At 43.8% G+C, this 27,753-nt stretch overlaps 1 protein-coding gene across 1 annotated transcript in view; it reads left to right on the top strand.

The window, feature by feature from the left end:
* LOC119173590 (uncharacterized) overlaps positions 1-23,897 on the top strand; it is a 294,126-nt gene extending 270,229 nt beyond the window's left edge. Inside the window, exon 10 of the transcript XR_012895547.1 lies at positions 21,348-23,897. The gene's annotated coding sequence lies outside the window, so the exon portion shown is untranslated. The remainder of the gene's footprint in view (positions 1-21,347) is intronic.
* The last annotated feature ends 3,856 nt before the right edge of the window (positions 23,898-27,753 follow it).

Below are 27,753 nucleotides of genomic sequence, written 5' to 3'. Positions count from 1 at the left end.
AAAATTGGGCTTTTTGAGAAGTCGAATACCTGCTTTTTTATTTTGCTCAAGTGGTCTATCGCCACAGCCGTGTATGAAATAGATGCCTTCAAATACACTTGTCAAGCATTCTGGTGTAAGCACTGGCTCTCATGATACTTGCCACGAACCTTGCTGAACCACACGCCCATTGCAAATGGGCTAATCAAAGTGAACAATTGGGCCAGTTGGTGATTCATGATTGATGTATACTGCGTGGAGGAAAATTGGACGATAAGTAGACACGCATACTTATTGTTGATACCAGCATTATGTCTCATGCATAGAGCGTTTGAAAGCATGTGGCTGCAGAGCAGACGGCTTTCCCCTATGCATGTGCACATACACACAGCCAAATCTTCGCTAATACGCAACTTTTGCTGTCACGTGAACTCGATTGTTTGTAGTTGTGTGCAGCACAGTGCCAACTAAGCTGAGGTATTGGGCATATAGTACAGTAAATGGAGTATACAATTTCAAATCCAAGCGTATAGCAAGTGCCCTGTCGTTGTCAGGGCGCATTCGGCAGTCTCACATCTCACACAAAAAGGCAGTATGAATGACACCGCGGTGCAGTGCACTGGGCCACTGAGCTGACAATCGTTTGTCAGCAATTAAGCCATACTGCCTTTGCCCATTTCTGGTGCTTTTCAATGTGCTTCACCGCATTACACTGTGGCAAAGCTGCTTCTGGCTGCAAGCAGATCGACTCGGAAAACCGTTGGTTCGAACCATCTCGATGTTAGATGCAGCAGAGGTGGAGGCTTTAATACTTTTCCGGACCTGCAATTTGGGCAGAAAGTGCATGCCAAAGAGTTTCAGAGTCCGAAATTTCGTATGTTCTTATACATTAGCATCTTTGGAGCTGGTGAAAGTGAAGAAAATTCAGCCTCTGCTTAGCCTCATTCTTGATAGAACAATGAGGGAAAACCACTTAGCATCACTCCTCCAGTGCTTCACGAATAGAGCCAAAAAAAAGAGCTTTTATGTTCCTGTCTCATGAATTTTTCTTAGAGATCCTGTGCATCCTTTTTGTAATTTCGCTTGAAAGTATCCTAAACATAATCGAGAAATATTGTAAATATACTCTACTGAATTCGCACTCAAACTTTAATATTCAAATTCGCTTCACACCCTAAATTTTGCTGTTCGCATGCTCTAATATGAATGCATTGAATCGGAATGAAGAAATTCAGGCTACTATTTTTGACGCGGCTTAATTCATGAGTATCTCAGGGTGGTATGGTACGTTAACTCAATGGGGTTTGCACAATTGGCTGCATGCTATAACATTTTAAACAGGTGAAAACACAGCTTCTGCAGAACCTTTACTTTGTATCAACAAGACACTGTCTGCTCTTTGTACACCAAATTGCTTAAACTAGTGGTTACACTTCTTGTGCCCAACATTATTAACACAGACTAAATAAATAGGGCTGCACGTGAATAGGAGTGAGATTTTGTTTGCCAAACTTTGTGGATTCAGCCCTCCCCTTTATTTAATAAAAATAAAGCATGGCTCAGGCACGAAATTTCACGACAGGATTTTAAATTGCACATATTTTGGTTGTGTGCTTGCTTTTTACAGCTATTTGGACTTGTTGCCTCTTTACTGCTGGCTGTCAGGCCGAGGATTCACGAGAAAAAGGTATACTATGTACCTCAGCACATGTTGCAGGCCTCATCAAGATGCATGGCATGATCATCACCAGACAATGTCACAAGCATAGAGTTTCCTAAATATACACTTGAGGGAACTTTGGCACTAGTGGCTATGGGAGCTGCAACGCACGGCGCTTCAGTGAGCATGGAAACGACGGGTAGTAGATGGATTTTTCTCATTGTTGTACTTCTGGCTCCGTGTGTGTTCATGTGGCTTGGAGCTGTTTTCTCACGAAACAAAAATCAGCAAAAGTTTGAAAGGGTTCGTTCTTTCTTTCAAAACAAAGCCGAAACACAGCAATAAAACGAAGCCACAAGTACGATTCGCCGCCAGTAAGTACAAAGACTAGGCTAATCTCTGTACTACCCATCATTCCCATGGTTGCTGAACGATCGCAGAGCCAGAGTCTCCTCTAGTTAATTTTAGGAAACTCTATGGTCACAAGTTTTGGAGATAAACACGTAATTTCCCAGCGCTGTTGGCCGGTAAAGACTTAGTAGTGCCAGAATCCACCATGTGTGCGCATGCTTGGTACAAGCATGAGTGAAAAGCACGTTGTGGTACTTCTGAACCTTCTCATGCCGCCTTTGTGCATCAAAATGGTACACCTTGTGAGTTCACCTGGCAAGATTGATGAGAATTATCCGAACATTTCAGAGGGTTTTCTATATACTGTGTCGTTACGCAAGTGTGGACACTCTTATTGTGGAATAGCTATCAAAACAACAGAATAGTACGCTTAATATACACTCAAACCTCATTATAACAAAGATGGGTTTTACACAAAAACAAGTTCCTTATATCCAAAAATTCGTTATAAAGGTCGCTATCTACTGCAACACTTTTTAATTTACTTTGTTATTACCAATAATTTGTTATATCCATGCCCATTATACGGAGGTTTGAGTGTACCTATATTAGAGCAATTTTGTGCCATAAATTAAGATACTTCAGCAAGATTGCAAGTAGCTAGGTGCAGCGTAAACTTAGAGATGAAAAATTACAATGCACACGTGGATTACCAACACTGTTAAGTGCCAGTACTTGACCCTGTGTGCATTAACTCTCCAGCATGGTCGAGGTGGGAGCGTAAAATGAAAGAGGAGATAGTCACTACTTTACCAAGTTTCAGGGCCTTTAGGATGAAGCCAGCTGACGTAAAACTGAAGGGCCTGAGTCTATGCGAAATCTATTCTGCGATTGGTGTTGCTTGTAGCCACTAGTGCAATTTTTGGATGCCACATACTGCCCATTGGACGTGTTAAAGTGAACACTTTGTGACACTGCCAATTTCGACGCTTGCCTGTTTTTCAACCAAAATGTATGTGATGCAAAATCCACAGCTGCTGAGCTCTTGGTCGAAGAGATAAGGATTGCTCACGAGTTCTCGGTTTTAGGATGCACAAATGAAGTGAGCGTTGTGTACAGCTGCTGGGCTTTGGCCCTTGGAGCACTCTTGTGATGAGATTACTTCGCAATCCACTTCATCCCGACTACCCAACTTCAAAAACAATAATACTAATTGAGGGTCGTGTACAATGCAGCAGCCTTCGTCTGTCTACAGTGCCGCTCTGCAGTTTTTTGCACTGTCTCGGGCTGAGCAAAGCATTGTGTGAATGTGTGTGAGTTTGTACATTTATATGTTTACACTGAGTCACAAAAGAATACTGCGAAATGGGAATTACAAATGTCTGTTATTTCAAGTGTTGCGCTTGGTGGTTGCACATTTCCACAACATGCTTGTAGAGTACGAACATTGCAAAATGAGCATTTCACACATTCAAGTTTCATTCTTAAGGTCTCGCAATGCCAGTTGTGCAGGGTGGTTTGGGAAATCACAAGTTTCATTGAAACGGGTGCATCACATGGCATGATGCAAAAAAAAGAAGACGTTGTCCTTGCAACACTAAGCAAGGAATTATGATAAGTGCCACTTTCTTACGTATACAGCTTGAACTATGTTGACATTTGCTACGCAGTTGAATTACTAACTTGTGTTGAAGCATTTGGAAAATATGGGTGTGCCATGTCCATGTACAGATAGGAAGAATGGTGGTAAAGCAGCACCCATTGGGATCTCCTTAGCAGTTTTTGTGGCTTAAGGGATGATTTAAATTTCTATGGCATGGCCGCCTGTGCCAGACATACTTTTCTTGTTTAATATAACCTCTATCAATCAGATGTGATGAAGAGGCTAAATGCTGCTTTGTATTTTAAAAAGACTCTTTCATATATACAACACCATGCACACTTGGTCTCATGCTGCATCCAATGTGCCATGTTGTCATTGTTGACTTATTGCAACACATGGGTTAATGTGCTTCTCAGACTTTGCCGGTGACATTCCTTTTGTTATTCATTCCAAGCTGTCCTGCTCTGTCCTTGCACCTTTGACGACATTACATTGTGTGGATTGGCTGATGTGAAAAAGAGTATATTGATCATCGTTGTGAATGTATTCTACACACTGTCTGACCTGCACAGTCGAGCATAACATGGTTTTAGCTAGGCTTGTGCAAATAACGAATTTGAAGTTTGAAGGAAACAGTGGTTTTGGTCTAATAACTTCAAATCATATGAATCGCATATTATCCACAAAAATTAGCATATTTGTCATGACCCAACCAACCTGCACATAATTTTTTTATTATTTTTAAGAATTTAAACAAGGCATGTGATTTTCTTTAGTTCAAAGGAAGTGCAAGCAACTCAATGGTAGCAGAACATGAATTTCGGTAGAATGCAATTTAAAACTTGATAAATATATTGCTTTTTAAAATTCACTAATTTGTCATAATTGGAGCATACACGCTGGTGTAAAAAAACTTTTGAACTGGAAAAATGATGAATCGATGTGAGGATGGGTGGAGAGTTTTTATATTCCTCCCGGAGGGGGCACGGCTTACTACTGTTTTATATTCTCTCTCTTGCCATAATATCTGTCGCATATATATATATATATATATATATATATATATATATATATATATATATATATATATATATATATATACAGTCGCCGACCGATTTTTCGGACCTGGCGGGGACCGAAAAAAAGTACGAAAAATCGAACAGTCCGAAAAATTTGTTTTCGCCAAAAATATGAAGTTTATTGCATCAGGCAGGTTTAAAAAAGTCCTTGATGCTGCCTTGCCTCAAACTATGCTTGGAGGCAATTTGGTTTGCCCGTATTTGCGCCAAGGTGACATCGTTGCCATAAACGCTCGACAAAATTGTCACCGCGTTGGCGATCTCCGCCGCCGACGGCTGCGGGCGGTCGTCGTTGTCGTCATCCGAGCCGCTCTCCGGCTCCGGGACAACCTGGCGAAGAATTTCGTCGTCAGTGGCCTCCGCGCACGAAACAATGTCGTCGTCCGCACGAGTGAAGTCTTTAAATGTCATTGTGGCAGGTAGAGAATCCTTCTTTCGCCTCCTCCCCATGCGATGTGATGACGATAGTGCTGACCGAAGACAAAAAAACGGCATCCATCACCGCGTCTTTTAAAAAGCAAACACGGCCTCCGAAACTTAAAATATGGCGTGCGCATTCCAATCTCGGAGGCAGGAAAAGCATCTGAAGACCAAGCTTAGCCAAGCCGACAGAAAATTCAACATGGCGGCGTTCACAATGGTTTGGGGCATGGCACAAAACGAGTGATTTAGTCCGAAACATCGAACTTTCAGGGGCCAATTCGCCCGAAAAATCGGTCGAAACAATGCATTAGCTCTATGGGATCCCTGACGGTGCATTTATGAAGTCCGGAATATCCAACAAGTCCGAATTTTCGGAGTCCGGAAAATCGGTCGGCGACTGTATATATGTATATATATATATATATATATGAGATATAACAGACAGTAATGCCAAGGAATGTACAGGGGAAGTTATTAACATTAATGGAATGTAAATAAGAAGAAAGAAAAGTGGATGAAAAAATTACCAACTGTAAGCAGGAATCGAACCTACGACCTTCGAATTACGCGTTCGATGCTCTAACCACTGAGCTATTAGAGCATCGAACGCGTAATTCGAAGGTCGTAGGTTCGATTCCTGCTTACAGTTGGTAATTTTTTCATCCACTTTTCTTTCTTCTTATTTACATTCCATTAATGTTAATAACTTCCCCTGTACATTCCTTGGCATTACTGTCTGTTATATCTCATTAATATTGTGTTAAAAACACGGAAAACGAGCCCTTAGGTATACACTTCTTTCCCTTATTTTATATATATATATATATATATATATATATATATATATATATATATATATATATATATATATATATATATAGAGAGAGAGAGAGAGAGAGAGAGAGAGAGAGAGAGAAATTGGCTTGAGCGGACAAACGTGCGAAAACTTTTATTACTCCTACGTTTCGGCCGGGGTCCGGCCTTCGTCAGGGAATACATTGCAAACGTCAACGTGCTGCTTATATACATGGGGGGGCCCCCAATACGTGTCTATTTAATATCAAATGTCACATATATGACAGTGGCACACAAATCAACATGCGAAACAGCACGATGTGATAATGACAAGACTATATCACGAAATGATCGTCTTGTCATTATCATAGTCTTGTCATTATCATCTCGTGCTGTTTCACATGTTGATTTGTGTGCCACTGTCATATATGTGACATTTGATATTAAAGAGACACGTGTTGGTGGTGGTGGTAGTGGTTAGAATGAAGAGGAAAAAGGCACCTAATTTCTGTCTGCCTTCAGGCGACACGGCGCAGTGCCTTATAGGGGTGGGGGGAAGGAGGGATAAAAAGAATAGAAGGAAAATAGACGAAGAAGAAGACAGCCAAGCGAGAGAAAAAAGAAGGAGATAGGAAAGTGGGGATCCGGTCGAAGCAGTCCAAGGGCGGGGCGCCACAATGCGAGAGCTGCACGGCGTCGGGAGACCGCGGAGGGCGAACCAGTCGGCGGGAGCTACGCTGATGTCGGAGATCTCGAGGGCACAACCGTCCAGCTTGAAATCCTGCGAGCGAATCCCGTGTTGGGGGCCCCCCCATGTATATAAGCAGCACGTTGACGTTTGCGATGTATTCCCTGACGAAGGCCGGACCCCGGCCGAAACGTAGGAGTAATAAAAGTTTTCGCACGTTTGTCCGCTCAAGCCAATTTCTATTCATCACTGGATTCACAGAATACACTCGCTCGATATATATATAGACCACTCACATATATTCATCAAACCTCATTGTAACAAGTTGCATCTTACACGAAAATAAGTTCGCTACATGCAGAAATTTGCTATAAAGGTTTTTATTTAATTATTTATTTATTCAAAATGCCTTACAGACCCAACAGGGCATTGTGTAAGGGGAGCATAAAAAGAAATATACACGAAATTGCACAATTTGCATACAAAGAATAACATAAAGTAATTGTTGATTATTATACAAGTCTGAAAAAAAAACAATGAAAAATAATAATAATTTTAATAGCAATAGAACGGCAATGAAAAGCAGATAAGTATATATGTGAAATAATGACAAAAACAAGCTAAAAAATTAAACACAATTTGTGAAAAGACTTTCCACTATTAAAAAAAAAACATCGCTCAAGAATACACAACAGAACTGAAAGGCATGTTAGTATTCATACCTTTAAAAAAAAAAGTTTGAAATAAGAGAAAGAAAAGCGAGATACTAGTAGTGAATAAGCATGTAGCTGCTGATCTTGATATGAATAAACCGAGCAGTTAATCCCGGAAATGGGTGATTAGAAGGTGCCGAAATTTGTCTCGATTGCATTCACCTACAATTTCATCTGGAAGGCTGTTCCACATGTGGATGGTACGGGGAAGTGCAGATAAGTTAAAAATCAATGTTTTACCATACATGCGTTTGAATGAAAGATGATTATTCAGTCTCTTTGATGTGAATTCTGATGTTTGCAATGTTATTGATAATGGCCTTGTTTCATGTATGTATTTATGGAATAATGAAAAGAGGTTCACGTCATGACGGCTGCTCAAAAGGGAAAGTGATAAGCTCTATTTTAATTGTGTTATGCTTGCGCTATGATCGTAGTTATGGAAGATGAATTTAGCAGCTCTATTCTGGATCGACTTCAGCATGTTAGTTAAACAAATATAATGGGGGGACAAAACTGCAGAAGCGAATTTGAGCTGAGGGCAAACAAATGTTGCGTATGCTAAGGCACATATATTTCTGGGCGTCTTACGTAGATTGCGGTGGGTGCAGCCTAACGATCGTGAGGTGTCACTGCAGATGTTGGTGATGTGGATAGTGAAAGGTTAAATGTGAAGGTTACACCTAAATATTTAAAAGAGTTGTGATGACGTTTATTAAACCGGAGGAGTCGCAACAATGTCGCAAAGAAAAATGGCCGTACGACAAGTCTGGCAAAGGCGGCCCAGGTTCTCGTGCAATCAGAGCACGGGATTTTTCCTTCTTTTTGGAAGGCGCATACGCGTTAGTGCGTATGCTCCACTACAGAGTTAACAATGGATACGTGATTGCCATTAATAAAGTAAGAATACTCAGAGTAAGAATGTTTACAAGAGAAGGACATTACTTTACATTTACTTGAATTAAGGGACATAAGCCAACAATCATACCAATTGCTGATGAGGTCGAGGTCGTTTTGAAGTACTAGTTATTGCTTGGTAATTTATACAGTCGTCAGGGAAAATGCACGCTTGTGAGAATAAATCACTTGGTAAGTCAATAATATAAATAAGAAAAAGCGGCAGACCGAGAACACTTCCTTGCAGCACACCAGAACAAACGTATGAAAGTGAGAATAAAAAATCATTAACAAAGGAGAATTGCTGGCGGTTGCCGGTTAGTAAAAAAGTTCCGTATCGATGACAGAGTTAACGAACCTATACACAAAGAAGAAACACTCCCTAGCACCATATCTATTACAAGGCTATTTTTCATTTATTACGTTATAACCAGTATTTTGTTATATCTGGGTTCGTTGTATCGAGGTTTATGTATGTTTGTGTGTGTGTGTGGGACAGTAATGCCAAGGAATGTACAGGGGAAGTTATTAGAACCTGGTTATTTTTTCACCCACTTTTCTTTCTTATTTACATTCCATTGGTTCTAATAACTTCCCCTGTACATTCCTTGGCATTACTGTCTGTTAGATCTCATTAATATTATGTCAAAACACGGAAAAACGCGCCCTTAGGTATACACTTCTTTCCCCTATGTATATATATATATATATATATATATATATATATATATATATATATATATATATATATATATATATAATCTAACGAAGAGCGGTGCCGCAGCTCTGGGCCATGGGCTGAAAAGCGAGGAAGAAGAGGCGGAATAGAACAGCTTGCCCGATGAACAGGTGTTGTGTCTGTCTCGCTTATTACAATGGCGCAGCCGTTCAACGAACCTGTGTGCGATGACCTGCGTGAAGAAACCGTCCTACGGAGCGGATGCACTCTCCAGCGGCCCGCAGCTCCTGCTACCGTGGCCATGGCATCCGACCTGGCCACCGCGGGTACCGAAGCCAGCGCGCTGCCTGCAGGTGTCCTTGCCAAACCACAAGGAGACTCCACTGACTTGGCTTCACAAACCGCCTCCTTGCCCAGGGACGCCGTACACGCTCCCTTGGACTTCACCTCAGGTACCATACCTGGAGCAACGTCAGTACCGTCGCTAGAAGACATGTGTAATTCCTCGCCTGTAGCCGCCAGCGAACTCTGCACGGTTCTGCAGGCCATCGCTACTTCGAGCCAGCGTCTTGCAGACGCCACCGTCACCTTCTCAGCAGCCTGTGCACGCACCACGTTGCCTCCTCTGTCTATGGCAGAAATTCCTTACTTTACTGGCCTTTATCAAGACCCAACCGTCTGGCTGGATGAAATCCATTCGTTGGCCCGTCGACATGCATGGACTGACGACCTGACGCTATCGCTAGCCGTAAGCCGACTGCGCGAGTCCGCCAAAGCGTGGCATCAATACGATGGCTGCAAGTACAAATCCTGGAGTGACTGGATTACAGCCTTCGTTACGGCCTTCCCACTACTTCAATCTGCATACGACGACCATTTCATGCACATGCGATCGCGTCGGCAGGCTCCATCGGAAGACGCCTGTAAATACGTCTGCGATAAGCTCGGGCTTCTCGACAAATGTGGCATTACATGGATCTCTCTGGCTGCCCGCCAGTATGTCGTTGATGGCTTGCCTGACCCTACCCATGCTGCCATCTTATCTTGCCAGTCACCTGAAGCGTCACCCCAGGTTTTCGCTCAAAAGGCAGCCAAACTTCAGCAGAACTCTTGTCGTCGGCTTAGCTTGGACACATTACCGACTGTCCGTTCGACTTACGCCTCCACACGACACGGATGCTTCAAGTGCGGTCGCATTGGTTACAACGCCAAGGAGTGTCGTGTGGAGGCGTAAGTCGAACGGACTTCCTGCTATCTGAAGACATTGAGCTCACCACACATCGCGGCCAGGTCGAGCTCCGGTCTTCGACAGCTGGGACTAGCGCCACTACCCTGCCACCACCGACAGGTCAGCCATCCACTCCGCCTAACTTGTCTTCTATATTAGCTCACCATCAGCCAGTATTCGCTAGCAATACAGCAGAACTGCCAGGCACTAATTTGCTGCTCTATCGCATACCAACGGGAGATCATTTGCCAATATGCATACCACTGCGACGATGCGCTGAATGAGAACGGGCAGTGATCGCAGAACAAGTAGATGAAATGCTTGCTGCAGGCATTATTAGGCCGTCATTGAGTCCGTGGGCAGCGCCAGTCGTCCTTAATCGCAAGAAAAACAGATCACTACGCTTCTGCGTGGACTACAGGCAGCTCAATAAGTGTACAATGCCTGACTCCTACGCTTTACCCCGCATTGATGACGCTGTTGATATAGTACGTCACTGCAAGTTCTTTTCGTCACTTGATTTACGCGCAGGGTACTGGCAGATTAACGTCTCGGAGGAAGATAGATGTGGCCTTTCGCACACCTTTCGGTTTGTATGAATTCAACCGTATGCTGTTTAGACTAAGAACGGCTCCTAGCACTTTTCAGCGTGCAATGAATTCAGCGCTCGGACCATGGAAAAACCAAGCCTGTGTGGTGTACTTAGACGACATCCTGGTCATTGGCAGGACGGAGGATGAACATTTTCGCAATTTGGACGAAGTACTACACAGACTCTATGCAGCAGGGTTTCGTGTGAACCAAGAGAAATGCCAGTTTGGGGTGTCTAAGATTTCGTACCTGGAACATAATATATCTCCTGTCGGCATTCAGCCACTCCCGGAGCGAATAGCTGCCGTGTCGCAGTATCCCACACCAGCGTGCTTGAAGCAGGTTCAGTCATTTCTGGGTATGCCGTCATATTTGCAAAGGTTTATTCCTCAATTCGCTTTGATCGTAGCTCCCTTGAGCGGTCTTATTAAAGAAGATGCGCGGTTTGAATGGGGCGTCTCACAAGAAAATGCTTTTCGAGCTATAAAACAAAAGCTCACTTGTTGCCACATACTAAGTCACTTCACTGAAGACTGGTCCACCAAAGTGCACACTGATGCCAGCCAAGTCGGCCTAGGAGCTGTGTTAGTGCAGCGTGATCCAGATGGCGTGGAACACGTGGTCGCTTATGCCAGCCGAAAACTTTCAGACACCGAGCGCCACTATCACTCCAACGAGCTTGAATGTTTTGCAATGGTATGGAGCGTCGATGATAAGTTTCGACATTATCTTTTAGGGCGTAAATTCACTGTTGTGACTGATAATGCTGTTATAGCATGGATGTTCTCCAAGCAGCAACGTAAGCACAAATTTTCCCTGTGGATAATCGCGCTGCAAGAATACGATTTTGACGTGCGCCACCGCGCCGGGGGGCTAAACAACGTCGCTGATGCACTCTCACGGAACCCCTTTGACAGCGCGCAACAAACCAGGCAAACCCACATTTTTTTCGCCCAAATGGATATATCCCGAGCCCAACACGAGGATAAAGATTTGGCATCCATTATTGCATCTATCACTGACAAGGGAAATCACAGTTCTTTTGTGGTGCGCAATGCCGCATTGTACCGGTGTCACTGGCGAGCGGACCGATCCGAAGAACGTTACCTCCTGGTGATCCCGAAATCCCACAGGTCAGCAATATTACGAGCCATTCATGACTCCCCAGAAGGCGGACACGCCGGCCAACGAGCCACGCTCCAGAAACTACAAGAACGTTTTTGGTGGCCGAAGTTGTAAAGTAGCGTCCGTTCTTATGTCGCCAGTTGCAAAATCTGCCAGCAGTTTAAGCGACTGTCTGGGTGTAAACCTGGGTTACTAACACCAATCCGGATATCCAAAACAATTTTCCACACGATTTGCATTGATTACATGGGACCTCTACCCACCACTACTGCGGGAAATCGTTACGTCATTGTAGCAGTAGACTACCTGTCAAAATACGTGGAAGTGGAGGTTGTGCCATCTCTTGCATCCACTTACCTAATCGACTTCCTCAAGCACCGATTTGAATGGAGACATGGCTTACCAAAAAAGTTAATATCTGATCGGGCTACAACGTTTCGTAGCGGGGAACTAAAAAAGTACTTTTGCACGGCAGGCATGCAGCACCACTTCGCATCCGCATTTCATCCTCAAGCAAACGGCTTTACTGAGAGAACCAACCAGAGCATCCAGGCACGACTCGCTCCATATACGAAGGCAGGGAAAAGAGGAGAGGCCGACTGGGACGTTTACCTTCCGTCAGCCGCTTTTGCGATTAACACAGCACTGCAGACGTCTACCGGGGAAACGCCCTACAAAATTGTTTATAGGAAACTACCACAGCTGAAAGCGGTCCTCGGTCTGGATGCTCCCATTATAATTCCACGTGCCAACGATGGCAAAGCGGCCTGTCAGAAGATCCGAACAAAGGCAATCAAGAAAGCCACCCACACACAAGAAAATCAAAAGCGCCACTATGACAGACGCCGTAGACCCGCTCCTGCTTACAACATCGGTGACGACGTCTGGGTGCAAAGGGGCACCAGCGGGTCTGGCAAGAAGCTACTCCCTAAGTTTGACGGGCCATTCATAATTATTCAGCATGTAGGAGAAAATACCTGGCGTGTGAACACCTCAGATACGAACTTCACTCGCAATAAATGCAAAAGAAACAACTTTGCCGTGCATGTGTCGCGCTTGAAAAAAAGCAATCGGACCGCTGCAGATACAATGAACTGTAATTTCTTTTTTTTCTTTGTCAGGTTCACAGTGTGGCCGAATGTAACGAAGAGCGGCGCAACAGCTGTGGGCCATGGGCTGAAGAGCGAGGAAGGAGAGGCGGAATAGAACAGCTTGCCCGACGAATGGGTGTTGTGTCTGTCTCGCTTATTACAATATATATATATATATATATATATATATATATATATATATATATATATATATATATATGTATATATTTATATGTATATATATATATAGTAATGAAGAAGTAGTGGGTCATGCAAAGCTCTGCAACCACATCCGCAGTGCTAAGCACAAGACGCTCAGCTCGGACACTGTGGCTGCTTTCGCCGGCTATGCCTACGATCCTACCTGGTGTCAAATAACAGTTCTGGTTATCCCAGTTCTTTATTATATTTGGTGGAGTTTGCTGGGCCTCCTCACAATCCTGGAGTTGCGAAGCCGGACTCGACCTGCCGCCATGACCACTACATCTGCCACAAGCCCTCCACCTAGGCTCCCCAGGCCATTGTGTGCTCCGGCGCGGTCCGTCAGTGAGACCCTCCCATATTCAGCGGCTCTGACGATCACAACGTCGACGACTGGCTGGCTACCTACGAACTCGTGTCTTGAACAAATGGGACGAAGCCACGAGACTGGCCACCGTTGGCATTTAGCTTAGTGGCATTGCCCACTTGTGGCTTCGGAATCATGAAACCGACGTTCCGAGCTGGACAGCATTCAAGACAAAGTTCAGTAAAGTCTTCGGTCGTCCTGCTGTCTGCAAACTTCGTGCAGAGCAACGCCTTCAGTGAAGATCGCAACTACCTGGTGAGAATTTCACCAGTTACATAGAGGATGTCTTTGACTTGTGCAAACACGTCGATGCGAACATGGCTGAGGTGGACCGCATCAAGCATATTTTTAAGGGTATTGACGAGGACGCATTACAGATGCTGATTTCAAAAAGCCCTGCTTCTGTCACCCAAGTTACTGAGCTCGAATCGATGTCCTCCTTAACACCCTCGCAATATCCCGTATTCCTTTTGCAGATCAAAGATTTTGAGCCCCGCCAACTCTCGCTCATCTCCGGCCTACCGTAGCGCAGTGCGCCGCTTAGCCCTACACTATGGACTATAATACAAGACCAAGTGTTTCAAGTTCTTCCCATGCAGCTGGTGCCACCAGTCAATGCACCATTGACGTACGCCAAAGCAGCAACGCGACCACGGCCACAGACGTTCCGAGCACCGCCTCTACTGCCTGCTCCTGTTTATACCACCCAGCCACCATGACCTCCAGTCCACCGAGTCCCTAATCCATGGTGCACTGCTGACAACTAACCGATCTGCTTTTCGTGTGGTCTACCTGGACACGTCGCACGTCTGTGCCGCCGCCGCCCACTCCACTCAGGTGAAAACCCACGTCCATATGAGTACGACTACACGTACACTCCCTACACTCCAAACCCCGAATTGCACCCTCCTCGACCAAGTCACCGACCAGCTTCTGATCGCCGATCTGATCTCCTTTTCCACGTCGTCGCTCGCCCTCTCGGATGTGCCGTCGCCCTCCTACAATCGATGCAGAAAACTAAATGACGCAGTTCTCGAGGCAAGAACTGCGTCCTCGTCGCAAAGCACAAGCCCTCTTCATTCGCCGCCGAATGTAATTAATGCCATTCTTAAAGGTGTGCCCGTACTTGCCCTTATTGATACTGGTGCCGCCATTTCTGTCATCGGCGAAAAACTTTGCCGTTCAATTCGAAAAGTGACAACGCCTTACTTGGGTTCGTGCCTTCATACTGCCGCTGGACAGCCTGTGCAGCCTGTGGCTGCGTGTACCGCCAGACTTGTAATTCAAGGAGTGCACTGCACAGTGCAGTTCGTAGTACTCCGACTGTTCTCACGACATCATTTTAGGTTTGGATTTTTTCTCCCATCACCAAGCCGTCATTAATTGCGCCTGTGCCGAAGTCGTCTTTTGTCCACTTGATGATGCTCTACCTGCGGACGATCACCCTTTCTACGTGAAGTTGGCCATTAGTGACGACACCCAGATCCCTTCGCGCGCTACTGTCTTCGCGCCTGTGTCGTGGTCTGCCGTCGTCGACGCTACCGCATTCTTCACACGTTCCGCTGCTTTCGTTCATTGCCACCTATCACCGCTCCCAACCGCTCTCCTTACTCTTCAAGGTGGTGCAACCGACGTGCCTGTGGGGAATCCGTTCCTTTTCACGATTACGCTGCTTCGGAGTGAATGTATCGGCTCAATAGAATCATTCGAAGCTATCGCCACACTTGACGTTCCTGATGATCATCGGAAGTCAGCGCCCTCTCCTGTAGTTTCGTGAATGGCCCTTCCACTGCCGACATTTTCAACCGTGTCATCGATGAAGGCCTAAACCCACAACAGAGGTGTGAGCTTTTGAGCTTCCTTGACAAGTTTCGGCCATCTTTTGAGTCACAGCGCTACTTTAGGTCGGACATCTACTGTATGCCACCAGATCGACACAGGTAATCACCCACCACTACGGCAGCGACCGTACCATGTTTCCCTGACTGGACGCCATGCCATCGATAAAAAAGTAGGTGACGTGCTAAAGCGCGGCATCGTTCAACTATCAAACAGTCCTTGGGCGTCGCCGGTTGTTTTAGTTCAAAAGAAGGATGGCACGATACGCTTTTGCATAGATTATCATCGTCTAAACAAAATAACACGAAAGGATGTTTATCCTTTGCCTCGGATCGATGACGCCCTCGACAAGGCGCAGAGTTCATTTCTTCCCTTGATCCATGCCCTGGATATTGGCAAGTGCCCATGGATCTGGATGATAGGCCAAAAACTGCCTTTGTTACACCAGATGGCTTATACGAATTCAACGTGATGGCATTTGGCCTATGCAATGCGCCGGCCACATTTGAGCGCATGATGGACTATATCCTACGAGGCCTCAAATGAAACACGTGCTTGTGCTACTTAGGTGATGTAGTGGTATTGTCGCCCAATTTTCCCACTCACCTTCGTCCCTTGGAACAGGTTCTACGCTGCCTCTCTGCAGCAAGCCTCCAACTAGAAGAAGTGTCACTTTGGAGCACGCAAGCTGACCATTCTCGGACACGTCGTGTCGAAGGATGGCGTTCTTCCTGACCCCGCTAAGATACATGCTGTTCGCGAGTTCCCAAGGCCCGCATCTCTCAAGGAGCTGCGTAATTTTATTGGGCTTTGCTCATACTTCCGCCGCTTCATACGAGATTTCACCTCGATCATGGCACCTCTGACAGACCTACTTCAGGGAGACCGCAATCTATCTGCGTGGTCTCCAGCCTGCGACAGTGCCTTTGCAAAGCTCCGTGAACTGCTTACAACACCACCCATACTGCGTCATTTCGATTCAAGCGCTCCCTCAGAAATCCACAGGGATGCTAGCAGTGTCGGTCTTGGCGCTGTACTCACCCAACGAAAGCCTGGTTACCAAGAATATGTTGTTGCGTATGCGAGCCGCACTCTTAGAAGAACAGAAGCAAATTATTTCGTAACTGAGAAAGAAAGCCTAGCGAACATCTGGGCCATTACAAAGTTTCTGCCTTATCTGTACGGCCGCTCTTTCCATGTTGTTACCGACCACCACGCGCTCTGCTGGTTATCCTCCTTTAAGGATCCCTCCGGACACTTGGCACGATAGGCTTTATGGCTCCAAGAGTACGACATCCATGTCATTTATCGCTCAGACCAGAAGCACGCTGATGACGATGCTCTTTTGCGTTCGCCTGATTCTACTGATGTTGTGAGTGTCTCCATCCAAGACAACTTCCTTTCACCATCAGGACCTATCGACATGGCTGTGGAGCAGCGCAAAGATTCGTAAATTGTGTCTCTGATGGATTACCTATCTGAAACACTCGCCCGCCCGCCATCTCGAGCGCTACACCGACAAGCCTCCCATTTCGCCATCTGTGATGGAATACTTCATTGCCGCAACTACCACCCTGACGGCCGCAAGTGGCCACTCGTCATACCCAAGCATCTCCGTGCCAGCATATGTGCTGCTTTCCATGCCGATCCGTACTGTGCACACGCCGGTTTGTTTAAAACCTACGCTCGGCTACGTTTTTGGTTTTATTGGCGCGGCATGTATGCATTCATTCAAAAGTACAATCGATCTTGCGCAGAGTGCCAACGCTGCAAGCATGATCCTAGCCGTCCTACTGCACCAATGCAGCCATTACCATGCCCAGTGCGACCATTTGACTGGGTTGAAATAGACCTTTATGGTTCTCTGCCATATACATCAGCTGGGAATCGCTAGATTATTGTAGCGATCGACCATCTCACGAGATATGCAGAAATGGCCGCTCTACCAGCCGCCACGGCACGTGTCGTTGCATCTTTCCTGCTGCAACGTTTTGTTCTGTGTCACAGCGCTTTACGTGAACTTTTGAGCGACCGAGGCCGCGTCTTTCTCGCGGATGTTATTCAAGAACTTCTTGCTGAATGCCATGTGGTTCACCGCTGTACTGCCGCATATCGCCCACAAACAAACGGCTTGACCAAACGTTTCAACCGCACTTTTGGCGACATGCTTTCTATGTATGTCGCCTCCGACCACACCAACTGGGATCTTATCCTTTACTACGTAACGTACGCTTACAACACGGCACCTCAAGTGTCAACAGACCTGTCTCCCTTCTTTTTACTCTATGGTCGAGAGCCGTCATCTCCAATCGACACCATTCTCCCTTACCGACCCGACTCATCCGAAGGAACACCAGTTTCCGAAGCCGCTCGGTATGCGGAAGAATGTCGACAATTAGCTCGCGCCCTTACAACACAAGAACAAGGGCTACAAAAATTTCTTTACGACGATCGACGGTCCCACTACCAGTTTTCGCCCAACTCTCTTGTTTGGCTGTGGGTGCCTCCCACTGCTGCTCCTGGTACCTCTACAAAGTTCGTCAGGAGGTACCATGGATCTTATCACGTCATAGAGCAAACTTGCGCTGTCAACTACCTCATCGAACCCTTCACGACCACTGCGGACCTGGGTCGCCGAGGCCGCGAAATCGTACACGTGGATCGTCTCAAACCGTATCATGAACCACTTGTCCTCACGACACCTCAAAAGACTTACTTGGCTTCGTTTCAGCGAGGGGGAAATATGTAATGAAGAAGTAGTGGGTCATGCGAAGCTCGGCAACCACATCGGCAGTGCTAAGCACGGGACGCTCGGCTCGGACATAGTGGCTGCTTTCGCTGCCTAGACCTACGATTCTACAAGGTGTCAAATAACAGTTCTGGTTGTCCCAGTTCTTTATTTTATGTATATATATGTATGTATATATATATTTATATATATATATATATATATATATATATATATATATATATATATATATATATATATATATATGTGTGTGTGTGTGTGTGTGTGTGTGCGCGTGCATGCGCGCGCGCACTATTTCATCCATATTAAGTTTACCCGGTCACTTTTCAATCACCTCTGATCATGTAGAGAAAAAGTCCTGCAGGTGTGCGTTGTAAGTAGTTTTTGAGCTGTTATATTTTGCTAAAAAATTTTGTGTTGCCTAGAGGGCGCTTCAAATTTTGGGCACCCAAGTGAAACTGTGTCACGCTAACTAATTTACAGATTACTGGTTTAAGTAACTAATAGGAAAAGTTTTTTTAAATATTCTTGAGACAATACTCTTTCATGACTTCGATAGTTTCCTCATTTTTGTTCTAATTTTTTTTCTTTTTCACTTTGGCAAAAATTGCAACATGCTGCCTGGTTAGCAATTTTGATAAAAAGCACCCATTTTTACCAGTTATATATTTACATATTGTACTTAATATGTTCCTATATTTAATGATTAAATACTTTGCGTGCGAATGAAGAAAAATGTTGCCATAATATTGAGGCAAAGTCGGGAAAAACAGCATTTTGGCTTAATATCTGCAATGTAGCAGTCCAAGTAAAATATGGTTTTATGTTGTTGCATGGTGAAGTTTATCAAGAAAATGACCAGAAAGTTCCAATAGAGCAGACTTTGTTTTAAGGGGAAAAAAAATTTCCGACTGAACAACCACAAGGTAGTAGGAAGCCTGCTTTGCCTCATATTCACTGTATAGCAGGTCAGTGCGAGGTTTCAGCATTGGCATTTTGGCAGCGAATAATGCATGTCATACAACTCCCTCTCACTTGTTTTAGTAATACTGCTGTATATAACGTCAAAATGGGGCAGTAGCGCTTTGTCTATGAAACAGTACCTCCCCCCTTGAACCATCAAAGGGCAGGTTATATTAAAGTGCTTCTTTGTCTCAAAGGGCAGAATTATAATGCAGTTGATGACCTGTAATGCAATATTAAATCATTGTGTTTGGCTTCTGATAATTAATGCATATTGTTCTAATAATAATTGATGACATAATTCAAGTATGTTTCAGCTAAGCTGTTTTTATGGTGTTTTAGATACAGGCTGATGCGTGATTGCTTACCACTAGTGTGCATGATGAAATTATGTATCCTAGGTGTACACATTAAAGATGATTTGATATCTTGCCAATAAATGACACTTTAATCACCATTTTCAGAAGGATTTTAACATTTTCATCCCCTTCTTTCTTAATGGTCCAAAGGGGCTGAAAATGTTTTAATTAAAAGCCTGCTCAGAAATCACGACGTGCTTTCAACTTTTTCAACACCCTAGGATCATATAAAAATGGATGAAAAGTTGAAATGACAACCGAAAATGCAAATTAAGTGTCATTTATGGGCAAGATATCGAATACCCTTAAGGCCACATAGTGCATGCATAGCCAGTTCAAAAAGATCTCATACACTGAGTGTTTGAAGTATGCACTGAGAAAAGAATATCGCTATCACGTTCAATTTTCAAGGCACAGCTTAAGGGTCCCCCAATTTTTCGTCATACTGTGACTTCGTTCTCAATGGGACCATAGTGCCAAATTCTATTCTTGTCACTGCCCCATGATTCAAATTTTAAAAGCCTGAAAGGAGCGGGAATAACCTGTGAAATAAGGCAGGGGGCAAGCAACAGCTTGACGGTGGATACCTTAGCCAAGCCCTTTAAAAATATCCCAAGCCAAAGGGGCCTTTGTTCCCATGATACAGCCTGGAGAAAGCCCGTGCCCCCCCGCCCCCCCATACTTTTCACTTTTCGATGTGATATGTTCATTGAACCCAAAAGCTCAAAGTGGGGTTTCATAGTGGTGAGAGTTTTTCTTAGTCAAGTAATTTCATGGCATAGCACTTTCCCACTGCAGTGAAACCACCTTTACAGAGGATCACATGCGAAATAATGTACAATTGTTTGTTCACTTTGCAGACTTCAAAATTTCCATTAATTTAAATTTTAATACTGTAATAATTGTTCGAGTGTTTGCACAAGCCTAGTTTTAGAGACCTCTCGTAAGGACGGTTGTAGGCAGGCTGTTTACACTTTGTTGAAACAGCGGCAGTTCATGTGCCACAAGGGCTGGATGATCTGTTTTTCATCTTGGTTGTTTCTGTTTCAAGTTGCTATTTATTATACCCAAATAAAGTGAAAAAAGCCATATTGTAAGCCAAGTTGTCGTGCGTACGCATGTATGTAAATGGCCTGTGAAGAAATTTGTGCCACCCTCTTTGCTGCTTTATTTGAAAGTGAACCCATGAAGAAATGTTTGTGTTGTCTGTGTACCAACTGCAAAAGCTTTCCTTTTTTCAAGATCTGATAAGTCACTAAATAATAATTTGAGGGAAAATTACACTGCTTTATTTGGGTGTGTAGACATAGTCACTGTTCAAGCATGGCACCTTCTCGAAGAACGCCTTCATTACCAACCAGTTCTGTTTGCGGCTTCAAACTCTTGTCCTCCCAGCAAGCGTTTCATGCAGGCAAAGAGATTGTAATCAGAGAAAAGTGACTTTAAAATCTCCGAAAATGAATCACACAACAGTTTTTTTTGGATCACTTGACCAACTCACTGAACAAGATTGTCCCTTGCTTGTCACAAGCATCATGAACATCTGTGAGTCCTGTTTCAGGTTTTCCACATCACCCCGCAGCGCTCAGATGCAGCACCCACTAGGCAGCACATTATTCGAGGCATGTTTACCTGCACAGAGAGCTGCTACCTCGTGTGGAAGGTGGGCAGAGATTGCACAACATGTGCAGATGTAGCATCATTGGATTTTCCCTTTTGATTCGGTGGCCCGTCGGACCTCGGAAAAAGGGAAAAAAAGCTTTGTGTTTTATTTTCCAGGTCTGGTTGTCTGGACTGGATTCTGATGTCTTCTGTAGATATTGCTGTTTGCTTTTACTCTGAACACATTTAGATGTGTCACAAGTTTGCCATCTTTACTTTGTAGTATAGTGGTTTATTTTTTATTTGTTCCTTTCACTGTGATCTTTTTTGCAATCTCATAAGTTTTTGCTTTTTCTGCTATTCAGATTCCTTGCCAATTTCATCACTTCAGTATCAGTAAGTGGGGCTTTTCCAGTTGGGTGCCCGGTCAAGAAGCACACTCATAAACAAAGGCTACTGGCCACCATAAAAGGCAAACCAATGGCATACTTCGACATATAGTGCATAGTGACGGCACTAAAAATATTTTTTTCCTGAGGCCAGAGGTACTCCTGGTCCCACAACTTATTCCTTTTTGTCTGTTAATAAAATTCTTGTTTGGACATCATTAACTGTTTTTACAGGGTTTCAGCCATCCTCTTGCAGTCCAGCACAAGAATGTACTTGCTAAATGCTCTCTATGGCACATGTCACATTATACTTGAAATAGGCTCTGTGTCAGCACGAACTTTGCTTTAAAAAGTTATGGGTATTTTTTTTTGTGTGTGTATGTTTACAGGTGTGTGTAGCTAAGCATTACGAGCAGTAGCTTGCTCTGTGGCACACTTTTTCATTGCCTACATGTACATTCCCAAAGGCATATTTTGAGGGGCAAGACAGTTTCCATTGCAGGTTCTTTGGAGACTGTGTTTAGCAAGTATGCCAAACCGTCTACGCATGCCTACAATGTTAAGCATCAGAAGATATTAAAATGTTCATCAGGCATCCCCAGCTGAAGGCAGTGATCAAAAGGCATCTTCTGGGCATTCTTGCTGCTGTTACCAAAACCAAACTTTCACTCAAAGGCAAGGTACACCAGTGCTACTTCGTGGACGTGACCACCACGGAAAGCAGGTCTTCCGTTTTGGCACATCGTCGATAAGCCTTAGTTGGCAGGAGCAGTACGATGTAAAATTGTTCACAAATTTATCATTCTGTATAATGCTGCTTTTTTGTTTGTTTTTTGCTGCTTCTTTTTCAGCACTTTTATTAACAACGAAAAATATGATTTGCTCCAGACTCGCGTGTCGGGAGATGCAAGTACGTTGCTTTGACAACACTGTTACGGTCGGCAAAACTTGTTCCAGGTTTCTTTTTTCATTTTTTTACTTCCAATCCACCCCTCTCATTCAGCAAGGCCTTGAGTGGAGACAAATACGTGTTGAATAACGAAGAAGGACTGAATCACGTTTGGATACTTGACTCTGCTTGTCCCGTCTTGGCTTGTCAAAATATCTACTCCCGCAAGTCCCTAATGAGTTGACTTTTGCAAGAGATGTAGAGCATTTGGTGAGCTTTTCAGGTTGGTTCGGAAATGTAAGTCATTAACATACAGGGTGCAACGGGAGACTCAGTTGAACTGCCACTATTGTATTTGAAGAAATGTTTTTTCTTCATTAACAAGCATCAGCTAGGCAGTTAGCCAACTGCATTATTAAATCGCAGGTATACTCGGCGACAACTTTTCTTGGCACTGAAGGGAAAGCTACGGAGGCAGAGCTTCTGTACGTGTAGCACTACGCGAAGTAGTCCGTCATGGTGCATATCTTGTAACGCTGTGGAAAGTGCTGGGAGCGCACCATCAGCACTTTGTAGACGCAGACGCCGCTTAGCGTTTGAGGTGCACGTAAAAAGGCAGCGGCTTTGGGACGCGTTGAAAAACGTAAAGTAACAACAGATAAGTTAAAAGAAATACGAATATCTTACTGGTGTGAGCTGCGTCCCGTCTCGAATAGCTTTACGTAGAAAAAGGAACATTTATATTTCGCATTGAAAATATGGGCGCTACTTCAAAACTACATTCGTTAGTGGTAAGATGCATGAGATTAGGCTCCATAGCTTTCCCTTCAGTGCCAAGAAAAGTTGTCGCCGAGTATAGAGAGTCTGCAAAAAAATATTTTTCTTGCATAAATCTAAACTTGAGATGTTCAGGTAAATTTCTAAAAAAACCAGAAATGCTTTGTCAGAAATATTCTACAAATGACAATGAATTCATTGTAGAAAAGTGGCGAAAGATTTGTTGTTGTACAAAGTCTGTGCAAATAATTAATTGTGCAATCACATAACTTGGAGATGCATAAAACTGTACAAATCTTCCGTGAATCGCAGTCTTGGTTATGAAAATAAAGCTGTATTATTACACAGCCTGTCAATCAGGCAACTGCCAACATCTTGCAAGTAATTAATTGGACATATGGAGTTGTGAGAAGAAATAGACACTGCTGCAATCGTTGACTGAAATACTTGAATTCATAGCTCAAAACTTGGAAACACCAAAGCTGCATGACTGGTCGTGTTATGCTTCTTTGGTCAGCTTGTCTGTGATCAATGATAAAGATATGTGGCAACCATTTGCGGTTATCAGAGACAGCTACGTCGTTTTCACTAACACTGCAAGGTTGTGTGTGGCTACAGAAAGTTGAGTGAATCAGGTGGCAGTGGCTGTGCCCTGCGACTAATACAAGTTTTGCTACAATACCATGTATTGTCATGTACCGGGGTCTTGTCATGTGCCCCTCCCCTTTGTCTCCATTGCCATAGAACTTTTCTTCTTGTTGGTGGCAAAGTTTTCTTCCTGATATGCGAGTGTTTTTTTTTACAATGTTATGGATGTTAGTAGTTAATGGCATGTAATAAATGTTTCTTGTCTTTTTTTATTCAACTTGACTGCCTCCCACTGAATTCTTGATACTACCATCCTTGTACGGTATCAGAATTCTAGAAAATTGCGTCAGCTTGCTTGCGCAGCGGCTGTGCCATATACAACCTCGTCATTTGAATTTTTTCCATGAGCAAACAACTCAACTTTGTGCGACTATCTCTTACTGTGATGCAACAGAGATTCGGAACAGAAAAAAAGAAATGCCATAAATTATAGGAGCATGCCCGAAAGCTGTGTATTACTCTATCATGACGGCACTTGAGCAGTTATAGGTTTCAATGCATGCTCCCTACTGGAAGGGGGGGGCGGGGGGCTCTTTTTCTAGAGCTAATATATTAACTTTGTAGATACCCGTGCTGCTGTTTCTGTTATCGATGCTTTGCCTCTGCACCACAGTATTCACTCATGCAGAAACATACACGCACGGGCACACACAGACAGGACATTTCAAAAAATGTCGAAAAATCTTAAAAAATGAAGTATAAGATAGTTTTATGCTGCCTTCATAATTACTTTTTCATAATTAAATTTCAAATCTGCAATTTTGCAAGGACAGTAATGCTCCCATTTTCACCAGACCGCCCATACCCACCAATTAAAAAATTAGTGCATATTAAATTAATGTAGTAATTGCTCTGTATATATAATAATTTTAAAGAGTAATTGGCGCAAAAATTTTGCCCTTTTGTTTTTTTTTTTTTTTGCTACAGTGTGTTGCTGGGGGCCGTTATTCATAACATGGCACAACATTTGCTGCCACGCACAACAGAAAATTTATAATAGGCTCCTCATTACCAACCTGTCTCACTTGTGATTTGAGAGAGGTCCCAGGACGACACACCGCCGAGAGCAACTATTACCACATGCAGGGGTGCAAGAGCCAAAATAGAATTTGGAGCAATTTTCCGAGCAGGAAAATGTTACATTTGGAGCACTAGTCTTAATTTGGAGCATGTTAAAGAAAAATAACTATCGGGGCTTAGCTGACAGGAGAGAACTGGGAGTGGGGTTCCTAATTCACAGAAACATAGCTGGCAACATAGAGGAATACTATAGCATTAATGAAAGCGTGGTAGGTATTGTAATTAAACTGAATAAAAGATACAAGATTAAGGTGGTACAGGCTTATGCGCCTACATCCAGCCACGATGATGCTTCAGTTGAAAGCTTCTATGAAGACTTGAAATTGGCAATGAGTAAGGTAAAAACACAGCATACTATACTGATGGGAGACGTTAATGCAAAGGTAGGGACGAAGCAGGTGGGAGACCATGCAGTAGGAGATTATGGCATCGGTACTAGAAATGCCAAATGAGAGCTACTAGAAGAATTCGCAGAGCGCAATAATTTAGGTATATAGAATACCTTCCACCGAAAATGAGGAAACTGTAAGTGGACACAGAGGAGGCCTAATGGCGAAAATAACAAAATAGATTTCATAATGAGTGCACACCCAGGCATCGTGGAAGATGTGGAAGTGGTTGGCAAGATACGATGCAGTGACCATAGAATGGTACGGTCTCGAATTAGCCTAGACTTGAAGAAGGAACGACAGAAACTGATACGCAAGAAGCCAATCAATGAGCTAGCACTGAGAGGGAAAGTACAGGAATTCAGAGTCTCGCTTCAGAACAGGTACTCGGCCCTTATTGAGGAAACCAACCTTAGCGTAGATACAATAAATGATCATCTGACGAGTATCATTAAGGAGTGTGCAGTGAAAGTTGGAGGCAGGATAGTTAGACAGGACACTGTCAAGCTTTCCCAGGAAACGAAGAATCTCATTAAGAAGCATCAAATCATGAAAGTCTCAAGTACAACAGACAAAATAGAACTGGCAGAGTTTTCAAAGTCGATTAATAGGTGTAAGGTATGCGATGTAAGAGGGTATAACATGGAGAGAATCAAACACGCTCTGAAAAACGGAGGAAGCGTCAAAGTAATGAAGAGGAAACTTGGGATAGGCAAAAATCGGATGTATGCACTAAGGGACAAAGAAGGCAAAATAACTACCAATATGGATAGGATAGTTAAAATAGTGGAGGAGTTTCACAGAGATCTGTACAGTAGCCGGGACAACCACGACTTTAATACATAAGAACTAGCAGTAACCCAGACGACACCCCACCAGTAATGATAGGAGAAGTCAGAAAACTTTGGAGAACATGCAAAGAGGCAAAGCTGCTGGTGAGGATCAGGTAACATCAGACCTGCTGAAAGATGGAGGACAGATTGTGTTAGAAAAACTAGCCACCCTGTTTACGAGGTGTCTCCTGACGGGAAGAGTACCAGAATCTTGGAAAAATGCTAACATCATCTTAATACATAAGAAAAGAGATGACAAGAACTTGAAGAATTACAGGCCGATCAGCTTGCTCTCTGTAGTATACAAGCTATTTACAAAGATAATTGCTAACAGAGTAAAGAAAACATTAGAATTCAATCAACCAAAGGAGCAAGCAGGATTTCGAACAGGCTACTCAACAATCGACCACATTGATACTATCAATCAGGTAATAGAGAAATGCTCAGAATATAACCAACAACTATACATAGCCTTCATAGATTATGAGAAGGTGTTTGATTCAGTAGAAATATCAGTCGTCATGCAGACACTGCGGAATCAGGGCGTCGATGAAGTATAAACATCCTGGAAGAAATCTACAGGGGATCAACAGCTACCATAGTGCTTCATAAAGAAAGCAACAGAATACCAGTCAAGAAGGGTGTAAGGCAGGGGGACACAATCTCCCCAATGCTATTTACTGCGTGCTTACAGGAGGTTTTCAGAAGCCTAGAATGGGAACAGTTAGGGATAAGAATTAATGGAGAGTACCTTAGTAACCTGCGCTTCGCCGATGACATTGCATTGCTGAGTAACTCAGGGGATGAATTGCAACTCATGATTAAGGAGTTAGACAAGGATAGCAGAAAGGTGGGTCTTAAAGTTAATCTGCAGAAAACGAAAGTAATGTACAACAACCTCGGAAAAGAGCAGGGCTTCGAGATAGGTAATAGTGCACTTTAAGTTGTAAAAGACTACGTCTACTTAGGCAGGTAATAACCATGAAGCCGAACCACGAGAGTGAAGTAACTAGAAGAATAAGAATGGGGTGGAGCACATTTGGCAAGCATTCACAAATTATGACGGGTAGATTGCCCCTGTCCCTCAAGAGGAAAGTATATAACAGCTGTATCTTGCCGGTACTTAGCTACGGAGCAGAAACCTGGAGACTTACAAAGAGGGTTCAGCTTAAATTGAGGACGACGCAGCGAGCAATGGAAAGAAAAATGGTAGGTGTAACCTCAAGAGACAAGAAAAGAGCAGAGTGGATTAGGGAACAAACGGGGGTTAAGGATATCATAGTTGAAATCAATAAGAGGAAATGGACTTGGGCCGGGCATGTAGCGTGTAGACAATAACCGCTGGTCATTAAGGGTAACTAACTAGATTCCCAGAGAAGACAGAAGGTTAGGTGGGCAGATGAGATTAAGAAGTTTGCGGGTATAAATTGGCAGCAGCAAGCACAGGACCGGGTTAACTGGCGGAACACGGGAGAGGCCTTTGTCCTGCAGTGGACGTAGTCAGGCTGATGATGATGATGAAAGAAAAAAAAACTCATATTTTATCGCGAAAGAACAAACTTAGGGCAGTATGAAAAAGGCTTACGTTAAGAAAACAAAATGCATACAAACCATTCAAAATTTCTTAAGTAGCGCAGAGTGTATATGAACACTGTTATTTCAACGAGAATAGTATTTTGAGCCACCCTGCTCGGCAAACAATGATAAATTAGCATTTTCCATATGCTGTTCTGCAGTATGTGCCACACGTGACTGAAGGAAGGGAT

Source organism: Rhipicephalus microplus, chromosome 5 (assembly GCF_043290135.1).
Source record: "Rhipicephalus microplus isolate Deutch F79 chromosome 5, USDA_Rmic, whole genome shotgun sequence".
Lineage (NCBI taxonomy): Eukaryota > Metazoa > Arthropoda > Arachnida > Ixodida > Ixodidae > Rhipicephalus > Rhipicephalus microplus.
Note: the sequence above shows the minus strand (reverse complement) of the source record. Positions and strands in the feature narration are given on the sequence as shown.